The 23,062-nt window shown below is 31.3% G+C and overlaps 1 protein-coding gene across 1 annotated transcript in view; it reads left to right on the top strand.

Annotated features, from left to right (window-relative positions):
• The first annotated feature begins 248 nt into the window (after positions 1-248).
• LOC108605415 (protein folded gastrulation) overlaps positions 249-23,062 on the top strand; it is a 34,699-nt gene continuing 11,885 nt past the window's right edge. Inside the window, exons 1-2 of the mRNA XM_033294529.1 lie at positions 249-375; positions 12,073-12,181. The gene's annotated coding sequence lies outside the window, so the exon portion shown is untranslated. The remainder of the gene's footprint in view (positions 376-12,072; positions 12,182-23,062) is intronic.

Genomic DNA, 23,062 nt, shown 5'->3' on the forward strand with positions numbered 1-23,062 from the left:
TAACAACAACAAAAAATGAAAGGCAACAAGCAGCAGCAAGAAAACTTTAAGCAGCTAAATAAAATTTAGATAAACCACAAAAAAAAATCAAAAACTAAGCTAAACTGGACAGCTCCAGTAATAACAACAACAACAACCGCAACGTTTAATTAAAACTAAAGCGAACAACAACAACAAACAAAACGAACGTATTTTTTTTTCAGTGTCCCATGTCTATGTGTTAAATATTTATTTGTATGCTAATTTATGTTACAATAAATTTGCTATTAATCCAACAACAACAACAATCAAGAACCAACAATTTAAAGTGAATCTTTGATCAGCTGCTTTTCTTTATCGCTCGAGTCTTTGGCTTGGAATAAATAAACGGCAAATGTAAGTTTTAGTTTTTAATTTATCAATGCGCGCACGCAAATTATTTGCACGAAAATTAAACAAAACCCACAACTGTTGCTTTTGTTATTGCTTTTGGGCATGTCCTCAGTTCTCTTTTGGCTTTACCCACTTTGGCTTTGCGTTTAGACCAAAAACAGACCTTAGCCATCTGCTGGCGATTAGGCTCAAATGAGCCTTTTGACTTTCGACTTCTTGGGCTCTAATCGAGAGCGCGCCTCTCTCGAGTCTTTTACGGCTTTTTGCTCTTAACGGATGCGGATGCGGATATACAAACATATGTCTACACACACACACACATATATATGTATGTTTTTCTGTGTGTGTGTGTGTCTTGGCCGGTTTTCGTTTTTAATTACAACGAAATCCGCAAACGTGTTACTTTCGATAACAAGAAATCTACACGAAAGCTGCGGCATGATTAAATAAATGAAGCTCAACAAGCTTTATATATATTTTTTAAAATATTTAATTTAAATGCTTTTCAGCTTTACATATATATTTTTTAAATAATAAACTCAAATGCTCAAATAATTAAATGCCTTGCCTTTAAATTTAATATTTTTAAGATTTGAGTAACTTGAATTAAATTATTCATTAAGTTGTTAATAATTTTATTAGGTTTACTTTTGTAAATCGTAGTTGTTGTAGTTTGTTGTTTTAATTTTTTCTACTATTTTCAAATATTTGTTATAATTTTAGATTAAACAAATTTAAAATTTAGCTTGAAGTATCAAACAAAATTATGCATTAAATTATTTTTATAAAATGTAATGCGCAAATAGTATTTTAGTATATAAAAAAATACTAAAGCTAATAAGGTAAAAATGTTATTAAAAGCTTATTTGATTTAAATAAATTAAATAAAAACAAAAATACTAAAGCTAATAATAATTACTTAATTATTTATTAAATTATTGTTATAAAATTTATGCGCAAATGTATTTTAGTATGCACAAAAATACTAAAGTTAATAAGCTAAAAATTAAATTAAATAAAAATAAAAATATTTAAGCTAAAAATCGTACTTAATGCTTATTTAAATTAAATTGCATTCTATTAATTTTTTTAATATTTAAAATACGTGCTAAATGTACAAAAATATGCCAATGCCTTTTAAGTTATTAATTTAATAAGTTTTGTTACATTTGAAAAATAATTAATTTTTTTAAACTGCTGGAAGTGAAACTAAATTATTTAGCAAATATTTTTTGCTTAAGACTGAATGCATATTAAATATTTGATGCCTAATAAAAATAAAATTTAAAAAATTATGCAGTGAAAATAAGTTTTAATTAATTTTCACTTGATTATTTCAAGCTAGAAAACATTTTGTTTTAAAACTAATGCTTGGCATATTAATTTTTAAATACTAAAACTAACACGTGCTCACTTAAGCTGAAAAGTCACGTAGGACTGATAAAAGAAATTATGATGGGCAATGAAACGGATATAGAGCTATATATATCCTTTATATAGTGCGCGCTTGATTCATCAAATGCAAAATATATATATAGAGTATATAGTATATAGCGTGATTTGACGCTAGCAATTTTTTGTGGGCAACGAAACTTTTTTATTTCACGGCCCAATGAACTAATTGACCTTCGGCTTATCAGCAACAGACGCAGTTGAATTAATTTGGCAAAACAAAAACAAATGGAATGGAATGGATGCGATGGATGGATGGATGGTTGGATGATGATGTCAGTGTTGCTTATCAGTTCAGTTGGGAGCAGCAACTCTTTACATTTTTTTAAATTGAAGCACAAGCGATCGCTTCCCTTTTAACATGTGGACAGCCCCTATGACAAAATTGAAAACATCCGATTTAGTGAAAAATAAGTTCATTAAGCGCATTAGAAAGTGTGAAATGAAAATCAGCTAAGCAAAACTGCGACATGGAAATTTTTTGGGCAAAGCTAAAGCAGCGCAGTACGTGATGAAGTCAGCGCAGCTTCCCCAATGCTTACAAACTTTAATTCTAATTGTGCATAACTGTACTTTGTACTTTGGCTGCCAAGATAGCGTTAGAATTAAAGCAGCAATTGCATAAGTTTTAGTATGTGACCCAAGCTTAAACTAAATTGTGACCCTATCGTTGTTTTTCTTTTTTCTGTTTTTTTGGAGTCAACAGTTTGCGTTTGACTTTGCGGCCATGTGCAGCGTAGCGTAGCCGCCACCCCAACCCGCTCATTTAGTTAAGCATGAAATGCCGCTAGTACCAACAAATTCTGTTTAGGCCCTAAAATGTGCTGGCGGCTGTCGCTGACTCATCCGCTGCCGCCGCTTGCTGCATGCAGCGGCCGCTTAAAAGCAGCGATGCGTCAAAGTGTCGACGACACACACACACACACACGCACACACACTCATAGGCTAAACAGCAGTCTGCCATTGGGCTTAATGCTCATAACCAGGGCTGCAGCAAGCCGCTGAATTGATTGCGGCAGCGCTTGTTACGCTTTTGTGGTCATTGCCGCCAGCAGCGGCAGCGGCAGCGGCAGCGACGTCAAGCGGAAGCAGTAAACAGTTGCAATGGCCAAGCGGCGGCGGCGTCTAATCGCCGCTGATCGCTGCAGCTAAAGCAATTGGCCTACAGGTGCATTGCTTGGCTGCCTCAATTGATGCCCCTGCAACAACAACAACAACAACAGCAGCGACTGAGGCAGCGACTGTGGCAGCGACTATAACAATGCAACTTTTTATTGTTCTTATTTGCCTTCGCTCGTAATTCACTTTGCATTGCCGTCGTCGTCGTCGTCGTCGTCGTCGTTTGGCTTTCTTTATGTTCTGCCCCATTCATAAGTACAGTGGTCTCTAACTAAGCAAACTACGCAAGCAAAGCACTGCAAACAATAAACAAAGCAACTTTGAAATTTATAAAAATTATAGCTACTATTTAAATTGTTAGTGTTAACTTTTTCTACGATAATTTTTGCCTTATTCAATTAATATTATTAGCTTGAAATTTTTAAATTTATTTTCTTCTTCAATTATTTTTATATTTTTTTTTACATTTATTTATAAATATTAATTTATTCAATTAATATTAATAGCTTGCATTTTTAAATGCATATTTAATAATTAATAATATTTTTTGTTTTTATTTATTTCATCATTATTCATTTATGCAATTAATATTATTAGCTTGCAATTTATATTTATTTATTTTTTTCTGCAATTATTTTGCATTTCTTTCTATTCGTTAGTAGTTTGTAATATTTTTTATATTTATTTATTCATTATTAATTATTATGCATTTATTCAATTCATATTATTAGCTTGCAATTTATATTAATTTTGTTTCTTCAATTATTTTGCCTAGAATAGAAAACTATTCGATAGTATTTGTCAATGATTTTTCTTATATATTATTAATTAATTATTTAATTAATATTAATTTGAACTGCATATATATATTTAGTTTTTTTTTTAATTATTTGGTACCTTCAGTCTATTCGTTAGTAATTTGTAATAATATTTTTGTCTATATTTATTTATTTAATTAATATTATAAGCTTGAAATTTATATTTTTTCATCAATAACATTTATATTTTTGTTTTATGCTTATTAATTTATGCAATTCATATTATTAGCTTGCAATTTATATTTATTTTTTTTTATTATTTTTTTTTGCTTATTAATTTGTTGCATTTTTCGTTATGTTTTGCAATTATTTTTGGTTTTAATTTTTTTTCTTTCAATATTTAATTTAATTTTAATTAATTTTATTTATTTTTTAAATGCTTTAGCATTATTTTGAGTTTTGGTAGCTTTGATTTATCAATTTTTAATGCAATTAGCGTTATTTATTACTTGCAACTTTATGAAATTATTTCGAATTATTTTTATGCTGGAGTTTTCAAATTTTGTTACCACTGTTCAGCGACTTGTTTTAAAGCGAGGCAGCAGTCCAAAGCGTTGCTAAGCGAGCCAAAGGGCAAGGGAGCCGTCTGCTTCTTCCGTTGCTGCTGCTGCTGGCGTCGCTGCTGCTGCCCCTGCTGCTGATATAAACCAAAGCTTAGTCGACGTCACAGCTGAATGCGTCGCTGCTACTTCCGCTTACAATTGTTTTTTTTTTTCTTTTTCCTTTTTATGTATAAATTTTTGTTTTTTATTATTACACTTTATTACACATTTTATGTGCCGTTTTTTTATTTCTATTGCTGTTGCTGTGTCGCTGTTGCTGTTGCTTTTGCTGTATTTGTATTTTTGGTAAATGATTTAATTATTTTAAATTCCTGTTTATTATTTTCGTGCGCTTGTCGCTTTGTGTGTCGCCTTCATTTGCATGTGCGAGACCCAACACGCTTCCCCACTTACTAAAAACACACACACATGTATCTGTGTGTGTGTGTGTTGGCTTGTTATTTGAAAAAGCATAAGCGCGAGCAAAAAAGAATTTATATATACTGGGAAATTAAACGTTGTCAACCGCAAATGTGACAAGCACTTAATTTTCATTGCATGTAAAGTGCAGCAAAGTGGGGCAAGTTACGAGCACTGCACACTGCTGCACTAGTTACCCAAGCACCACACACCAAACACCAGTGGACAGCACTTTGCTGACATTGCGAGCCAAATGCTCAAGGGCAACAATTGGTTTGAATTCAGATTCAGCGAAGTCCGAAAAAAAAGAAATGCAATCGAATAGAAAAATGATATTATTAAATATGATATGATATCAATATATATGTATATAATATCAATATATATATATATTGCTTTATTTATATAAATTAAAATTGTAATACCGCAATATTAAATTATTTTTCAAATGCTAAATAAAGTTTGCTATGCGATTTTGTGAGTTGCAATTTTAACTCTCAAAATTTAAAAATCAAAATTAAAAAAAAAATTTATTAAAAAAAAGCAAATCATTATTTTGATACTTAGTTTGCATATTTGTATGTCTAGCTATTAATTCTTAATTTGAAATCAAAGTCAATTTGTTTTTATTATAAAAAAAAATAAAAGCATAAATTGTATGCCAATATTTATATAAAAAAATAAACACTGCTCTGCATATTTGTATGTCTAGCTATTAATTCTTACTAAAGAATCAAAGCCAAACTGTTTTTATTTATAAATGTAAAAAATGAAAGCATAATTTTTATGCCAATAGTAAGAATTTTTTCATGTCTTTACACTGCTGAGTATTATTAATTCTATTAATTCTTACTTGAAAATCAAAGCAAAGTGGTTTTTATTTATAAAAAAAATAATAATAATACAAAAAAATAAGCACTGCTCTGCTTACAAATGTAAAACTAACTATTAAAATCAAAGAAAAGTTGTTTTTATTATAAAAAAAAAATCAAAGCATAATTTTTAATTAATTAAAAAATAAACACTGCAATGCATATTTTTCTGATAAACTACTAATTCATTACTTCAAATTGCTAAATATTAGTCGAAAAACTCAGATAAGTCTTTCATTATTTATTTTACATTTTCTAAAGAAAAAGTTTTACTTAAAAATCAAAGCAACAAGCAAATGTTGTTGCCAATTTACAAAGAGGTTAGTATGTGTATATTACGTATGTTTAAAAAAAATACAACAATTTCAATTTGCTTATAATATGCTTAAATTAATGCATTATATATATTTAAAATAAATCATTAACTTTTGATAAATTTATTTAGAAAAATTATTTCAATTATTTATATATATACAATATTTTAATTATTTGTTAGCTGCGCTTTTTATTGTTCAACTCGACTATGTTGCTGACAAATTTGTTGGTTGCATTCAAAAGCAATGCACCTGTTCTATTTCCGCACAGTCAACACTTGCCCCGCCCACCCCTCACCCCTCACCACCCACTCCATGGTCTGTCTTTGCTTTGAGCTCTTGGCCTAGTGTGAAAGCATATGTTTTTACAATGTACATTGCAGAGTCAGAGGGGAGGAGTTGGGGGGGGGGGCGTACAAATGTGCATGCTGTATATTTTTTGGTGGGCGTGGCAGTGGGGGCAGGGGCTTGGGTCACTCTCATTGTGTGCGCTGCAGTTTTTGGGTTGCTGCTCACTCAAAATGAAAACGCGTGTTTTTTGCCAGCCACAGTTGCTGCTGCTGCTGCTAGCGGCAACACCAACGCCTCGCCTCGTTGGGGTTAGTTGGGGGGTGGGGGGTGTTTGTAACAAGAGCAGCAACGAACTTGGCATCCGTTACAGCTGTTTGTGGTAGTCAGCGCTGTTTTGGTTGACAATTCTCGTTACGGATTTTTGTTCGCAGTCTTTTGTTTTTTTGGTTTTTCGTGCTCTTGTTAGTTATTTATTTTTTGTTGGCTTGTTTATTATGCAGTATGTTGCGTTTGCATGTTTTTATTTTATTTATATGTGCTTTTAGTCTTTTTCGCTCTTTGCATGTGTATTTTTTAAATTTTATGACTGCGACAATAACAATAAAAGCTAACGCCAACAGCAGCAGCAGCAGCAGCGACAGCAGCAGCGACAACAGCAAACAACATAATTCCATAATCTCATTAACAAAGTGCCAAAAATATCAGGCAACGTGTAAATAAATGTAAACTGCTTCAATATGCAAAAAAGCATTAAAAGAGCGTTGAAAGTTTTTGAAAACTTTAGACAAAGAAACAAAGCAAATGCATATAAAAAAAAAAGATAGTTAATACCAACTAAAAAATACTGTATATAACAAAAGCATTGCATTTAATATATATGAAATATAAATATCTAAAGCTGTTCAAGTAAATATAGCAAAATAAAGCAGTAAAATTTGTAGCTAAAATAATTATAAAAAAAAGAATAAAAATATGAAAAATCCAAAATTAATAAAAATAAATATTAAATACAAATTAAAATAAATATAAAAAAACAAAAAATTTAATATAGAAATATCTAAAATATAAAAAATATATAATTATTAATATGAAAATATAAAGAAAACAATTTAAAGCAATATAAATATATATACAAAAATGTGAAAAAAATGTACAGCAATTCAAAAATTAATATAAATAAATAACAAACAAATAATAAAAATTAAAATATAAAATGTAGAACAAAAAATTCAAATATAAACAATAAATGCAATAATAATAAGAAAAAACTTAAATGTAAAAAAAGAACCAATTCAAATATATGCAAAAATATAATAATATATATAAAATTATATAAAAAAAATCCAAAGCAATTTAAATATAAATACTAAAATATGTGCAAAATTTGCAGCAATTGATAACTAATATAAATAAATAACAAAAAAAAAAATAATACAAATTAAAGTTTAAAATGTAGAACAAAAAATTCAATAAAGAAAAAAATAATAATATATATAAAAAAAATTCAAATATAATTCAATATAGAAAAAAAAACATAAAGCCAGTTTTTTATATAAAATATTTTTCTTTGTTTTTCAAATATATACAAAAATTATGACAAAAATATGACAAAAAATAAAGAAAAAAATCTAAAGCAATTTAAATATAAATACAAAAATATGTGCAAAATTTGTCAAAAACTAATATAAATAAATAGCAAAAAATAATACAAATTAAAATAAAAGCATTTAAAATGTACACAAGAACTTCAAGCAAAAAAAAAATATACAACAAAAATTAGACTAAGCATATAAAATGTGGAGCAAAAATTAATATATTAATAAAAAAAAATATAACAAAAATATAAAATGTAGCGCAAAAATTAAAAATATAGAAAAAAAATGTGAATAATACAAAAATGTATAAAAAGTTTGCCTAACTAGCAACAAGCTACGAGCAACATGATGCGCTAACTCGCTCGCACGCTGCTTGTTGCTGTCTCTTTCTATGTGTAGTTGTGTTTGAGGGGGGGCGGGCGGTCGGCTATGGCTTGGGTTGTGTCTTATAGTGTGTGAGAAATTCATTTAAATTTGTTGCGACAGCTCCCACCCCCCAGCAGCCACTAGAGCTGTCAGCAATCTTTATAAGCAGCAGAGACGCCCTTTGCCACATTCTTGCATTCTTCATATTTTATTGGCCAGCGCCCACGCTGCTGCTGTTGCTGTTGATGGCAACGCGATTGCAGCTGCAGCTGCTGCTGCAATTTCTCATGAACTGCAGGCGCCCTCTTGTTGTTGGCCGTGTGACCGCAGCAACAACAACAGCAGCAACATTGCTGCTGCTGCTGCTGTCAATGATTTTGTGGTTCAAGCAATTCAATTGTAAATGCAATGAGCATTAGGCGATGACGCGCATGCTGCTGCTGCTGTGGCTGCTGCTGCTCTTGATGTTGTTGCAAGTCATGGGTGGGCCATGGATCGCGCTGTGGCGATCACGAGCAGGCGACAGCCCTTTGTCGTGCATTGGAACGTGAGCGGGCAGATAAATCAATGCCGGCCAAGTGGCTGCTCTACATTCAAAATCATTCAACTAATGAGCAACAGCAACATGTTGCTCTCGTGCAGCAGCAGCAGCCAGCACAATGATAAGCGCTCAAGTTTAATGACTTCTCGCTGCTGCGCGCTCTCTCTTCCTCTCTCGCTCTCTCAAGTTTAATCTGCTAACAATCTTTGTCTAATCGAAATCGAAAACAAGCTCGCAAATAAAATAAAAAAACTTAAGCGCTGCAGTCTACACTGAGAGACGTTGACCTCCATTAAAAAACGATCGTGCAACGGCCCCTTCGAGTGGGCGTGCCACAGTCGCGCTCTCTCGCTCTCGCTCTTCGCATCACTTTTCGTTGTTCGTTGATAATACTCTAGTCTCCCACCCCCCCCTTGAACGCCCACCCATGCGCTTTATGCATCCGCACACAAAGTTCTTTATGTTTGGGCTGCCCCTGACATCGGCTCTAAGACTTTGTTGTAGGCGTGGTCAGCAGCGGCTCCTTGTCATTGTCAGTGGCAATTAATTGAGCTTTAATCATGTCTTGGCCGCTAGTCTGGCGTGCCCCTGTCATGCAATCACATTTGTATTTTCATTTTTTACTTGTACATTATATTTTCATTTTCTGATCTGTTGCAATCGACAAAGAGTCGTCGTCGTCGTCGTCGTCGCTCACTCAGCTGCAGCTTTTGCAACTTTGGTTATGTATAAAATTAAAATTATATTCATAATTTATGAATGCATCACGCAGCACTCGAAACTGTTTGTTTGTTTGTTTATTTGTTGCTCAAGGCTGTTGCTGTTGTTGCTTTGTGCGCTTAAAATTTATAAGATTTTTTTGTTTAACAATTTAAATATTTAATGCCGCCTAATTGTTTGTTTTAATTACTAATTAACAATGTTTGCATAGTTCAAAGTTATGCAAAATTATTGATTATTGCTTTTAGCTTTTCTTTTAATATTTTAATACAACAATTTTATTTAAAGAAATTGCATTTTTAAAATTTGCAACTTTCAATCTAACAAATTTGAATCAAAGCAATTTTTTTTTAATTTATTAGCACAACAATTTAAATTAAAGCATTTTTTAAGCATATTTGTTTTTAAGGAATTATTTTCATTATTTAAAAAACTTTGTTTTGTATTCAATGAGCCACAAAATTAGCGTATGAAGCAAAAATAATTTAAAAAAATAAGTAATATTTAATTTTCAATTCAATTTTTATTTTAAAAAATTTAGATTTGTATTCAATTAAATTCACAAAATTTTCTAGTGAAGCAAAAATTATTGAAATAATAATTAGTAATTAATTTTTAATTATTTTTATTTTATTTAAGAAATTTAGATTTATATTCAATTCAATCCACAACATTTTCTAATTAAACAAAAATAATTAATAATTCATTTTCAATTGTTTGAAATAATCTTGAATAAATTATTGTTATTTAAAAAACTGTAAGACACAAAATTAATTAATAATTCATTTTCAATTATTTGAAATAAGCTGCAGCTTATTATTTTATTATGTTTATATCAAAGTTGAGCACAGCTCGGCTTAATTAATTACAATTAATTGCAAAATAAATGTAATTTTTATAATAAACATTATTTATCAGCTATGCCAAGTATATATATCGTCGCATTTCTTTATGCGCTAAGTAAATAATTACTTTTAATAATATAACGTTTTTTTTCTTGCTAAAAAATCATTTACACTTTAATGTGTCTGCTGTTGTTTCTTTAATTGACAAAAAACGCAAAAATTAATTTATTTATATATTTTGCATAAGCGCAAATTATGCACAACAACAAAATAATAATAAAGCAAGTAAGCAGATAATGCAGCAAAATATTTAAAAATTAATAAGCAGACGAAATGATTGCAAAAAATTCAACTTCGGAATTGCAGTCGCAGTTGGCGCTGGCGTTGGCGCTAGCTGAAATTTTTGTTGCTTTTGCGGCGCCGCAGCGACTGCAGCTGGTTGTTGTTGTTGTTGTTGTTGCCTGGGGAGTTACATTTTGACATTTAAACGTGTTTTTGGCACTTGACGGCATTTTAAGCTGAAGCTGCTGCTGCTTCTTGTTTTTATTATTATTTTATTTGTTGTTGCCTTTCTTACTCTTACTCTCTCGCTCACACACACACACACACACACACCAATTTTTTTATTGCTTAATTTTTTATGATGTTTCTTGATTGGCGCTTTGCTCTTTTTTTTTTAGCTTGGCAAGTTTTCACCTAACCCTTAACGAACCTGAAAATCTGGTGTCCACTTCAGACAAGCATATATATATATATATATATACTCATAAAGTATTGCTTAGAAATTTCTATTGTATGCATGCAAATTTAACTTTTTACTTTTTTGATACACTTTAAAAGCTGCGCTGTGTAAGCAAAGGGTATGCTAGAGCTAGGCAGTCAATACGTAACAGTAAGCAGCAAATGCTTAAAATACTTTATTGCATATATATAAATTATATATATATTTTTTTTAGAGTCAAAAGTGTAATAAACTTTGCCCTTTGTTTACTTTTTTTATTGTTTCAGCTTAGTGGGTGTTGGGTGGGGAAATTTCATTGTTAGCCAGATTGAAAATTGAATGTCAAGTTGAATGCTACAAAACCTGTTTGATTTTCAAATCAACAGTGCCCCAAATAAAGCAATACACACGCTCATACAGACAGAAAGACAAGCGAATGAGATTGGCATCGACATAAAATATGGCGCGTTGGGTGTTTAGGGTTCGTATTTGGATTCGCCCATGCTCCATGCCCATGCGATGCGATGCGATTCGAGCGAGGCAAACGCTCATCGAGGCGTAGAATTAAACTGTCAAATTCAACAAATAACTGGATTTGTTACAAATGCGCCACATGCGGCGGCGGCGGCAGCGACGGCGACTGGAAATTTGCGCCAGGAAGTGCGGTCTTAAGACTTGCCAGATAATTCCATATAAATCGTTGACTGATAAACATTTTCTTATATAAAAACAAAAATTCGTGTAAACAGCTTTAATCACAGCAATAACAACAAAAAAAACTTGTGTGTTTCTTTTTGAAATAACAGCCCTAAACTAAGTTAAACTAACTTGAGTGTGGAATTCTACTCAAGGTCACACAGCCTCTGATATGCCCACAAAACGCCCACAACCCAACACACTTCCTCTAAAGCTATCAGCAACAATAATAATTGCGTCGGAGAATTAAATTCTATATACAAACAGCTGCGAAATTGCGGCACATGCCTCAAATATTTACAAAACGAATTTCGAATATTTTGAGCTTAAGTTATATATATATTTCAATTTCTATATATTCATTTGCTTCTGCTTTATTCAATTGCAGCATTCCCACCAACTCTAGAGCAAGCGAAAACTTTGTTGTTGATTGACAAACTTATAAGCAGCTATATAGTCGACATTATACGATATATTTATATGTTGTTCATTTTGTGGTAAGTTTATAGATAAGTCCATATTTTTATGGTATATATTTTATAGGGGATTTTTTGTAATTTCTAGCAGTATTCAAAAAATATTTGTCAATCTATATTTGCATATTTATTATTTTTGAAAAAATAAATTTAAGACCTTTTATTTCAAAAATTATTTAACATAAATTTTGATTATTTTTCTCTAAATTTAATTCAATAAAATATATTGTTAAATCAATAAATATATGTATATATAAATATATTTAAAGTCTTAAATTTCAAAATTTATTTCACAAAAAATTTTCTGGATTTTTTTCTCTACGTTATTTTTTGCATTTTGAATAAATATATTTCAGTTTTGAATGTAATGTATTAAAAAAATATTTTTCAGTCTACAAAAAATTTCGTTTTTTTTTTTATTTAGAAATATATAATTTTTTCTACATTTTTACGATATTTCTTTCTTTTAAATTTTTAATGTCATTACATTCAAAAAATATTTTTCCTATATTTTTTGTTTAAAAAAATTGCTTGCAAATTATTTAAAAATTTGTAATTCAAAAAATATCGATATGTAAGTTTTTAATGTAATATATTAAAAAAAATATTAATCAATCTTAAACAAAATTTAATGCATAAATATAATTTTCTCTGCCAATTGCTTTTTGAATAAAATTTTTTATTTGTGCAAAAATCTATTAAATTTACATTAGTAAACTCAAATTTATGAGCTGCCTACAAAATGTTGTAATTAATAAATAATTTAAAACATTTTGACAACGCCAAGCAGTTTACACACACGCACACACACACACACACGTAGCAGCTCATAAATCGTAGTAAATTGCAATTCGATTGTATTTTATTTAATATTTTATTGTTAATTTGCTTGTTTTTTGTCGCGCTGATAATTTGCAAGCCATAAATTGCATAAATATCGCAATTGTTGTTGTTTCAGTTCAGTTCAGTTCAGTTCGAGTGCGAGTTTCGGGTTCATGCGGGTTAAAGGAGAGAGAGACAGCAAATCTGTTGATTGTGAATGAAGAATGCTTGGCTTTGAACAATTTTAAATATATATATATCATAAATATATATATATGCAGATTTTATTCGCGCTGCTGTTTTAGTTGATTAAACACAACTGTTTACGTGCTTGGCAGCCGCAAAAATTTTCTGCTGGGAAATGCATTTTCTAGCCGCGTTGAGTTTTCTTTATCACAATTGCCATAAATTATGCTGGCTCACCTGTGGCCCCCCACCCCCCATCACAACCCTTTTGATAAGTTTGCGCATATGATAATTGTTGCTGTTGTTGTCAGCAACAGTTGCTGTTGTTGTTGTTGCTGCTGCTGCTGCTGGCTGTGCATTGAATAAAAGTTACAAAATCCAAATTAATGAACTCGCCCGCTATTAAATTGGTTCAATAACATTTCAATTGCGTTGACATAATTTTAATTAAAATAAATAACAGCAACAAAATTATTTATGCATTATAATGAAAGCACACAATGAATTTTAAGTGCAGCGTTTACTTGATTTGATTTTAAAGTTCGCTGAGCTGACGAAAATTCACGCTAACGGGGTTAACCCAATGAAACGAAACGAAACGGAACGGAATCGAATTCGGACTCGAATTCGAACTCGAGCTCGAAAATCGTAACAAGCTGATCAAGGTCTGTTCGCTATATTTGCATTTAATGGTATATACCAGGGCTGCATGCCTAATGCTCACCTCTTTATATGTCTGTCTCTCTCTCGCTCTCTCTCTCTCTCTTTGTTGCGCTCTCTCTCTCTCTCTCTGTTGCTATCTCTCTCTCTGTTGCTATCTCTCTCTCTCTCTCTCTCTCTGTTGCTCTCTCTCTCTCTGTTGCTCTCTCTCTCTCTATTTCTCTCTCTGTTGCTCTCTCTCTCTCTATTTCTCTCTCTGTTGCTCGAAAATACGCGGAAGTGTTGCCCGAGTCCAACAGATAAGTCTCTGACCAAGTGCTGAAGATCTAAAAATTTATAATTCTCATTCTATGCGAAAAGCAATAAGGCAACCCCCTCAACCCCTTAGCTAATGAAAACTGGGAGAATAATTTGAAAATTTTATCATAATTCTAGTTTATAGACACGATCTTTATAATCAAATAAATATATTAAAAAGTAAGCCTTAATTATATGTTAGCTGCGCCTATGAGTTCAAAGTTTTTTTTGCAAAGCTGCTACTCCTTCTAAATTACCTGCTGACTACGCCCATGGCTGCCAAGACTTTTAATGCTTGTATCTATAATTTATGCTCTCTGTAAATATATTAGGCAGTTACTATGAACTGTTGAATCCCCTCTAAATTTTATGCGGGCTACGCCCATGCATATGCATCATAAGAGCTTTGCGCATCTAAAGTTATATAGATGCAGTTGGAGCACTTATCTGTTCTAGTCGGTCAATAGTTAAGCCCCCTCTAAACGTAATGCTCGCTACGCCCATGATCTCAATTTATTTTAGCTTAGCTTGTTAATTTATTTGCTATAAACATATATTAAATAGCTATAAACTGTTGGGCCCCCCTCTAAATTATATGCTGACTACGCCCATGTGCCTAACTTACGTAAAAAGAGTTTTTCGAATTTACAATGTATATTAATTTTTTTTTTAGATTTTTTAGTATGCATAATTCTATATAATAAAAATATATGAAGCAGTAACTGAGAGCCCCTGTAGGGGCTACGCCCATGAGTTTGCAATATATATTTAAAAAAAATCCCATGTGCTTTAAACCTTTTTTTTTTTAAATTTATAAAATAATATAAAATATTATAAAAATAAATGAAGCAGTAAGTGAAAGCTTTTGGCACCCCCAGCCACTGTAGACTGGCTACGCCTATGAGTACTACTACTATATTAAAATATATGTAGCAGTAACTGAGAGCTGAGTTGACATCCGTTTCTATATTATAAAATATATATGAAGCTATTAAATGTCAGCCCCAATCCCACTTTTGATTTAAAGAAAATTGAGCCGCACACATATGTGAAGAGTTCATAGGTTCGTGTGATAGTTCAAGCCAGTTAATACTATAACAATAACAATTATTTATCAATTAAGTGCGTTGGCATTTAATTCAATTGAAATTTGTGCTGCGGCGCATATATTTAAATAAATATATATAGATATATAAACAAGTTCAATTGCGTACAAAATGTCAATAATTTGCTGCGGTTGTCCACAGTGCAGAGAGCGAGGGGCGAGAGGCGGTGGGTGTGGTTATTGATACCCATACATACGTTTGTTGTTGTTGCTGTTGTTGTTTAGTATTTGTATTTTGAACTGTCTCATGAATTTTGCATTGCGGCAATTTATTTATTGATTTACTTTACATTGCCCAACCGCTGCCTAAATAGTGAGCTCTGTCATCCTGTCAGACAGACAGAGAGACATATATTGCTCCCATTGCAATTGCCCCGCCCCCTGCCCTTTGCCAATTCCATTTGCTGCTCATTGCAAATGAAAACGTGTCAAAGGTATTTGCAATTTTGCAGTCAATTGGCATTAATTGAGTGTGAACACAAAAATATTTTGTAAATCGTTATACCATGTGCTGTGCTCTGGGCTGTGTTGTGGGCGTGGCACTCTGCTGCCGCCTACTTGTGTCCGCAAATGCGTCGCGCAATATGCAAATTGATTTTGTCGCACAATTCATTTGCACAAATGTCTGTTGTGTGTTGCATAAGCCGCAAATTCACAATTGAGGCACTAAAACGTAAAAAGCTTTAAAATGCAACCGCATTTGCCATATTTTTGTTTCAATTTGCACTAAAAAACACAACAGCAACAATATTTGCACTCGAAACCTCGAAAAAGACGAAACCACATGAAGAGCATTTTGCGTTCTTATGAGTTATTTAAATAGTTTAAACAAAATGTTTGAAAGACTTGAGCTGAGCGCAATTCCAAGTGGCCTAACAACTCAATTAAATCGATAGCTGCGCTGCTTGTATATCGATTGTATATCGATTGCATTCTTAGGTTGAACTTATTAATTAATTAGCTCAATTAGTTTTGTTCATTTATTTATGACAAATAATTCGCATTAATGCATTTCATTCAGAAATTTACTTTTAATGCATTTAATTAATTTTATAAAATTGTTGCTGCAACTAGTTCAATAATTTGCTTTGATTATTATTAAAAAATTAACTTTGAATGCATTTAATTAATTTTATAAAATTGTTGCTGCAAATATTTCAATAATTTGCTTTGATTATTATTAAAATATTAACTTTCTATGCAGTTAATTAATTTATTTTAAAATTGTTTGCATTTACTTTTTGTTAATTGCGATAATTTTTGATTATTAGTTTAAAAAATCTTCAGCTTTACGATTGAATTTTTTTTAGCTATTTCTAGTAATAGTTTAAACTATTATTAATTATATATTAATTACTTAAATTATGCTTATTATTTTAAAATTATTTTTGATTTATTTCCAATCGTTAAAATAATTGTAATTTAATTTTCTTTATACATTTTAACTAAACTGAATTATTGTAATTTAATTGAGTTCGCCTTTAGAATAAAATTAGTAAATAATTATTATTTAGTTTCAAATACTAACAGAATTTTCGGTGTTAAGCGCGTTCGTTCTGCTGATTTCTTTTTTTATTGTTGCTTAATATTTTGACATAAATGTTCTTAAATTATGCTAATTGTTTGAGCTACTTTAGATTGGACAATGTTCTGCGATTTGAAACACACCTCGCTATAGTATATGATATGCATATATGTTAGAGTTTCGCGCCTCTTGTGTTAAATATTTATGAAAGTCAATCAGCCTATCAATATCAATTTCTTGATGAGCAGCAGCGAAACTTTCACAAGCTATGCAAATAGAAATCTCACTCGAGATTCGCTTCAAACGTTGTTGCTGTATTTTTATTTTACTTTTGATTAATACGAAACTCAATATCAATATGAATATCGAAATTAAAAAATTCACAACACGTTCACACAAGAAATCAAAAAAAAAAAATAAACAAACTGTTAATTTGGCAATTTTTCTATTATCACATGCAGTTTGGTTTGGCCCACAGGCGTAAAACTTGGCGTGGGGGAAGTGGGGAGGGGGGGGCTAAGTAAATATGTCACAACTAAAACTTTGGCCTTGAATTCTGCGCAAAGTGCGTGAATTTTTTCAACAACAAATAAAAGTAAACAATTGTTTTCTCTTTGTTTTTGGGTTTTTTTTTTTTATATTTTTATTGTTGGCTAGTCACGAACTACGCGTTAAACTCTTAGCGCACTTTTTAATGCAAAAATAAAACGTAAAATGCAATTGCAAAATTAACATAAAAATTAAGCTAAATTTAAAAACAAGGCAGCGCTAAAAAAAAAAATTAATTTCAAATTGAATTTTTGTTAGCAATTTGACTACATTAAAATTATATACGCCGCGCTCTCTCTCTCTCTCTCTCTCTCTAGTTTTGGCAGATTTATTGTCAGCACTTTTATACTTTTTTTTTTTGTTTAAACATTAATTTGTTGACGCCAAAGTTATCAGCGAGCAAAGCAAGTTCAAGTCATGCACGTTTTTATCTTGAAAAATTATTTGTCTGTTCGTCGTTGTCTCCAGTCGACCTTATCGATGCTTATCGTGTCTCGAAATTCAACAAAAAAAAAAACACAAAGTCGAGACTGTTGTTTTTTTTTTTTAAATGCAATTAGGCGCTGCACATTTTGTTGGGTGAGGTAGTCACAGTTATATCGCTTCATGTGTTTGCACTTGCTGCTGCTGATGATTTGTTTGTTTATTTATTTGGCTGGCTGTCTGTCTGTCTGTCTGTCTGTTTAGAATTTGGCCAGACAATAGCAACACATCAATAGCCAAACAGCTACAGCTGCAACTTGTCTAAGACCTTTTGATAAACCACAGACACCCAATTCCCGTTTGTTGCTCTTGCAACTGCTGCTGGCAACATGCACTGGCAGCAGCTACAGTAGCTCAATTACACCCACACACACACATAACGTGTTGCCAAACAACAACAACAACATTTTTTTTTTTTTTGCTACCCTGCAGTAGTCAAAACTTTGAAGTAGTTGCCGCAACTTTAACATTAACACAACAAAAATCAACTCAACTTTTTGCACTTAGCTGTCTTAAATGTTAAATTAATAATTATTATTTTAATATGCTTAAAATTTGTTGCTTTTGGATATGGAAAACTTCTTGTTTTGTCAAAATTGCTTTACAATAAAAATGTAAATTTTTCTTTTTAATTTTTTATTATAAAAAGTGAAAGTGTTGCTATTTTATACCATAAATTGGCATTTAAATATTATATAAAAATTTATTTATTTTAATTTTTAAATAAAAAGCCAAAATTTAATTTGTTTTGAACTTTTTTGTCAGTAAACATTTGTTATGAATTTGTTTTTGATAGAAAAAGTTACATTTAAATATTGTATAAAAAACTAATATAAAAAAAATAAGCGCTTTAATAAATTTAATGCAAAAAATACGTAACATAATTTTTGTTACATATAAAAATTATAAAACTTACGCAACAAATTTGTTGAAAGCTTTGACTATAAATTAATAAATTTGCATTAAAATATTAAATAAAATTCTTATGATTTTAATATTTAATAAAAAAATAAAAATTTAATTTAATTTGAATTTTAATAATATTTTTTTGTAAAAAATTATATACAAATTTGTTGATTTATAAATTTATTAATTTCAATATTTGACTAAAAAACAAAAATTTAATTTATAAAAACTACCAAAAAAGTTTTTTGATTTAAAAATTTATTAATTTCAATATTTAATTAAAAAGCAAGAATTTAATTTATTTTGAATTTTAATTAAAAAACTGCTATTTGTAAAAAATTATATAAAAATTTGCTACTTAGTAAGTAAACATTTGCTATGAATTTGTTTTATATAAATTGAAAGTTATGGTTTTTTTTTTTATTAAATGAGAGCTAAAATCACTGGACATAATTTTTGTTACAAAAATTATAAAGATTAGTCAAAACTTGAGCTCAAAGCTTAGCGAAAGTAACTGCATGACATAAAGCTGCTAGCTATGGCACTAGCTACTGCAGGGCAACTGTTTGCGTACTGCAGGGTGCGCACTTTTGGCGCTGGGCTTGGGTTTCGTCGATTGCTAAGCTGTCTGGGCTGTCCACTCGAGCTCAAGCTCTATGCGGGGCTCTATTTGCTGATCTTGCATTCGAAGTCTCGAAGACTGAAACGTTGGCGCGTCGCTGACATTGACGGCGTTAATTGAATTGCAAACAGCGCGCAAAAAAAAAGTAAACGAAAGCTTAAGCGATTAAATGCTACAGACAATTTTTTGCGTCACTTTCTAAAGTGCAAGCGAGAGGCGAGAGGCGAGAGAGCGAGACAGACTGCGGCAGGTGTTAATTGCTATTAACATTGACCTAGGCTCAGAGGCATTGCGCAAAAAGATGAGCGTGGGCGACGACGACGACCCTGAGCTAAAACAGTGCGTCTGATAAGATTTGGCATAGCATAGGGAGGGGTGAAGGATGCGGCTGTTATCAGTTGCAAGTTGCTGCTGCTGCTGCTGCTGCCTTGCGCTTGTTTTTGCTGCTACTCAATGCAAAGTCAGAATCAAGGTGTATATAGCTTTAGCTTTTTTATCTGAGCGATAACAGCAACTGTTGCTGCTTGGCGCTCTCTCTCTCTCTCGCTCTCTTTATCGCGCGCTCTGTTTATCTCACGCATAACTGTAACAATTGTAGCTCAAGGCTCTTGCCGCTTGCGCAGGTAAGTGACAACTAGCGCGACTACCTGGCCACGTTCCACACACACACACACACACACACACACACGCATTGTTTATTTATTTTTTTTTTGTGTTTTGCCTAAATTCAAAAAAAACGCTGCGTCTGTCTTTGTTTAGTTTTTGGTTCTCTTCGTCTTTCGTCTGTTTGTCTTTCACTTGCCGCAACAACAAGTGGCAAGTGGCAAAGATTTGCCGCCAAATTAATGCAACCAAGTTGTTGTTGTTGCCACACACACACACACACACACAACTTGTTGCATTTACACTGCGCGCAATTGGCTGCACATACATTTTTATAATTTTTCTTAAGCTGCAAATTCATTTAATTATTTAATAATAATATGCATACACTGCGCGAAATTGCTTGCATTATATACAAATGCCATGCATATATATAAAAAAATAAAATATGCTAATTTGAATAATTGAAAAATATAATTAAACTTTGCATACACTGCACAAAATTTGCGCAAATTTAATTGAGCTAAACAAATATTAATTAATATGCAATATGCCATAAATTTATTTATGCGCATATGACAAGCATACACTGCTCAAATTTCTTATAAGTTTGCGCAATTTAATTTGCTTAATTTAGCAAAACAAAAATTCAAATTCGTTGCAAATTCGCCTAAATTTTTAAAATAAATAATTATGCATACACTGCACAAAATTTCGCATAAATTTATTTATTACATATGACAAGCATACACTGCTCAAAGTTTTATAAAATTTGCTTAATTTAGCAAAACAAATTCAAATTCATTGCAAATTCGCCTAAATTTGTTAAATAAATATTATGCATACACTGTTCAAAATGTGTTACATATATAAGTTTGCACTTTAGTGCAAATATAATATATAATATAATTTTTTGAAATATGTCATAAATACTTGCGCAGAATTTCTTGTAAATTCGCATAAATTTATTTAAATTAATACACTGCTCAAAATTTGCTACTGATATAAGTTGCAGCTATTTAATTTAATTATTTAGCTAAACAAATACGCTTAGAATTTTTTACAAATTCGCATAAATGTATTTAATAAAAATGACAAGCATACACTGCTCAAAATTTGCTACTTGTATATTTAATTTAATTATTTAGCTAAACAAATACGCTGAGAATTTCTTACAAATGCGCATAAATTTTAGTGAATAACTTTAAATTGCATACACTGTTAAAAATTGCGCGCAAATCAATTAAATAATTTAACAAAGTTTTGAATTCAATTGCAATTTGAGCTGAGCAATTGACGTTGTCGTTCTGTGTCGCTTATTTCTCTCAGTGTGTGTGTGTGTTGCGCCTGGGCCTGCAGCATAAATTGTTGCTCTTGTTACTGACTCTTCTCATTTCTTGGCCATTGCGTAAGTTTATCTCTTCGACAAGTTTGTTGTTTTGTTTTCTTTTGTTTTGATTTTCTTCTCGATCGTTGTTGGTCCCCCACTCAGTTCTCCGTTTACCTTTCTCTTACAGCCGCGCGCGCGCTCTCGCTCTCGCACTCTCCCGCTCTCGCTCTCTGCAGTTCTATTTTGCTGCTGCTGCTGCTTCTTCTTCTTCTTCGTTAGCTGCTGCTGTATTTTTTTTCTTGTTTAGCGCTCTCGACAATGTTTTGGTTTCTTGTTCGTTGTAGCAGTTCTGCTGCTTCTTCTTCTTCTGCTGCTGCTTTGCTGCTTGTTTCTCTAGTCGTCGCCGTCGCCGTCGCCGTCAGCGTCGCTGTCGACGTCTTCTCTATTAGTTGATATGAAATTTTTCGTGTATATTTTCTACTCAGTCTGCATTCAGATCTTCAACTAAAAACAACTCGCTCGACTCGCGCCGAAAATAAAAAAAAAACCAAAAAAACACAAACCAACTACAAAAAACAAAAAACCGCAGCGCAGTTACGAAAAAATACGCAAGTTAAATATATATATATATTTTTTGAAACGTTATGTACCAAGTTTTTGTTTTGTGCATTTGTGTGTGTAAAGTGTTTGCGGCTTTTGGGCCATAGATACATTTGTATCTTTTTTTTTTTGCACTAATTGGATACAAACTGCGACCTACGCTGGGACCGGCTTAATTATCAAAACCAATACAAGTGAGTGCCAAAAATAAACAAATTTAGGCTCAAAGCTACAAAACTGCAAATTGCAGTCGATGAGAAAAAAATTTGAGCAGCGCAGATTGTGCAACATTTTCCAGAAACTGAGAGCGAGAGCGCAACAAATACCAAAATTTAACAAATCAAAACTTTATTTTATGCCCTTGTTCCCCCCCACCCCACCACACACACCACACAAATACAGTAGCCGTCATAAATTTTGTACCAAATTGATTTCTGTTTTCGACTCTGGCTGCTGCTTATGCAAATCAATTTTAAGTCTCTTGGAATGCATTTAAGCGGTTTTTGTTTTTGTTGTTGTTGTTGTTGTCTGTGTGGTCTTAGCCTTAAGCAATTACGTATTGATCTCTTTATTAGAATAATTATAGATTTGTATTGTTCGTAAAGCACTCGTTCCATTTTTTTTATCTTTAGCGCTGTAGATCAAACTTAAGTCAGCTTAAGCTCTCAGCAAAATTGCTTAATACAATTTATTGTATGTAAAAAACAAGATAATAATAAACCACATGCTTAAAATTATATTTAAAAAAATTATGCAAATAATTTAAGCCTTTTGTCTTCAAATTTAATAATTTTGTTTTTCTAGATAAAAAAAATAAAATAAATAAAATTTAGCTCACCTGTTGCTTACGCTTGTTATGTTAAAAACTGAAAATATAAAATTTTAAATATATATTTTTTTAATTAATATTATATATATAAAATAATAATAGATATACTGATATTATATATTTTAAATATATATATACTTTTATAATTTAATGTTAATGTGTTTGCTGCTAAAGTTATAATTTTTATTTGCTTTATTTCAATTTAAAAGCTAGTTGCTTTAAATTATGTTTGTATTTTTATTATTTATAATGTACTAAGCATGTGTAAATTAAATTTAATATATTATTAATTGTTTTATTAGCACCAACAAAAATTTATTGCATACAAAAAATAAATAATAATAATTAATAATTATATATTAAATAGCGACAGTTAGAAAGAATT

Source organism: Drosophila busckii, chromosome X (genome assembly GCF_011750605.1).
Source record: "Drosophila busckii strain San Diego stock center, stock number 13000-0081.31 chromosome X, ASM1175060v1, whole genome shotgun sequence".
In the NCBI taxonomy this organism is placed as follows: domain Eukaryota; kingdom Metazoa; phylum Arthropoda; class Insecta; order Diptera; family Drosophilidae; genus Drosophila; species Drosophila busckii.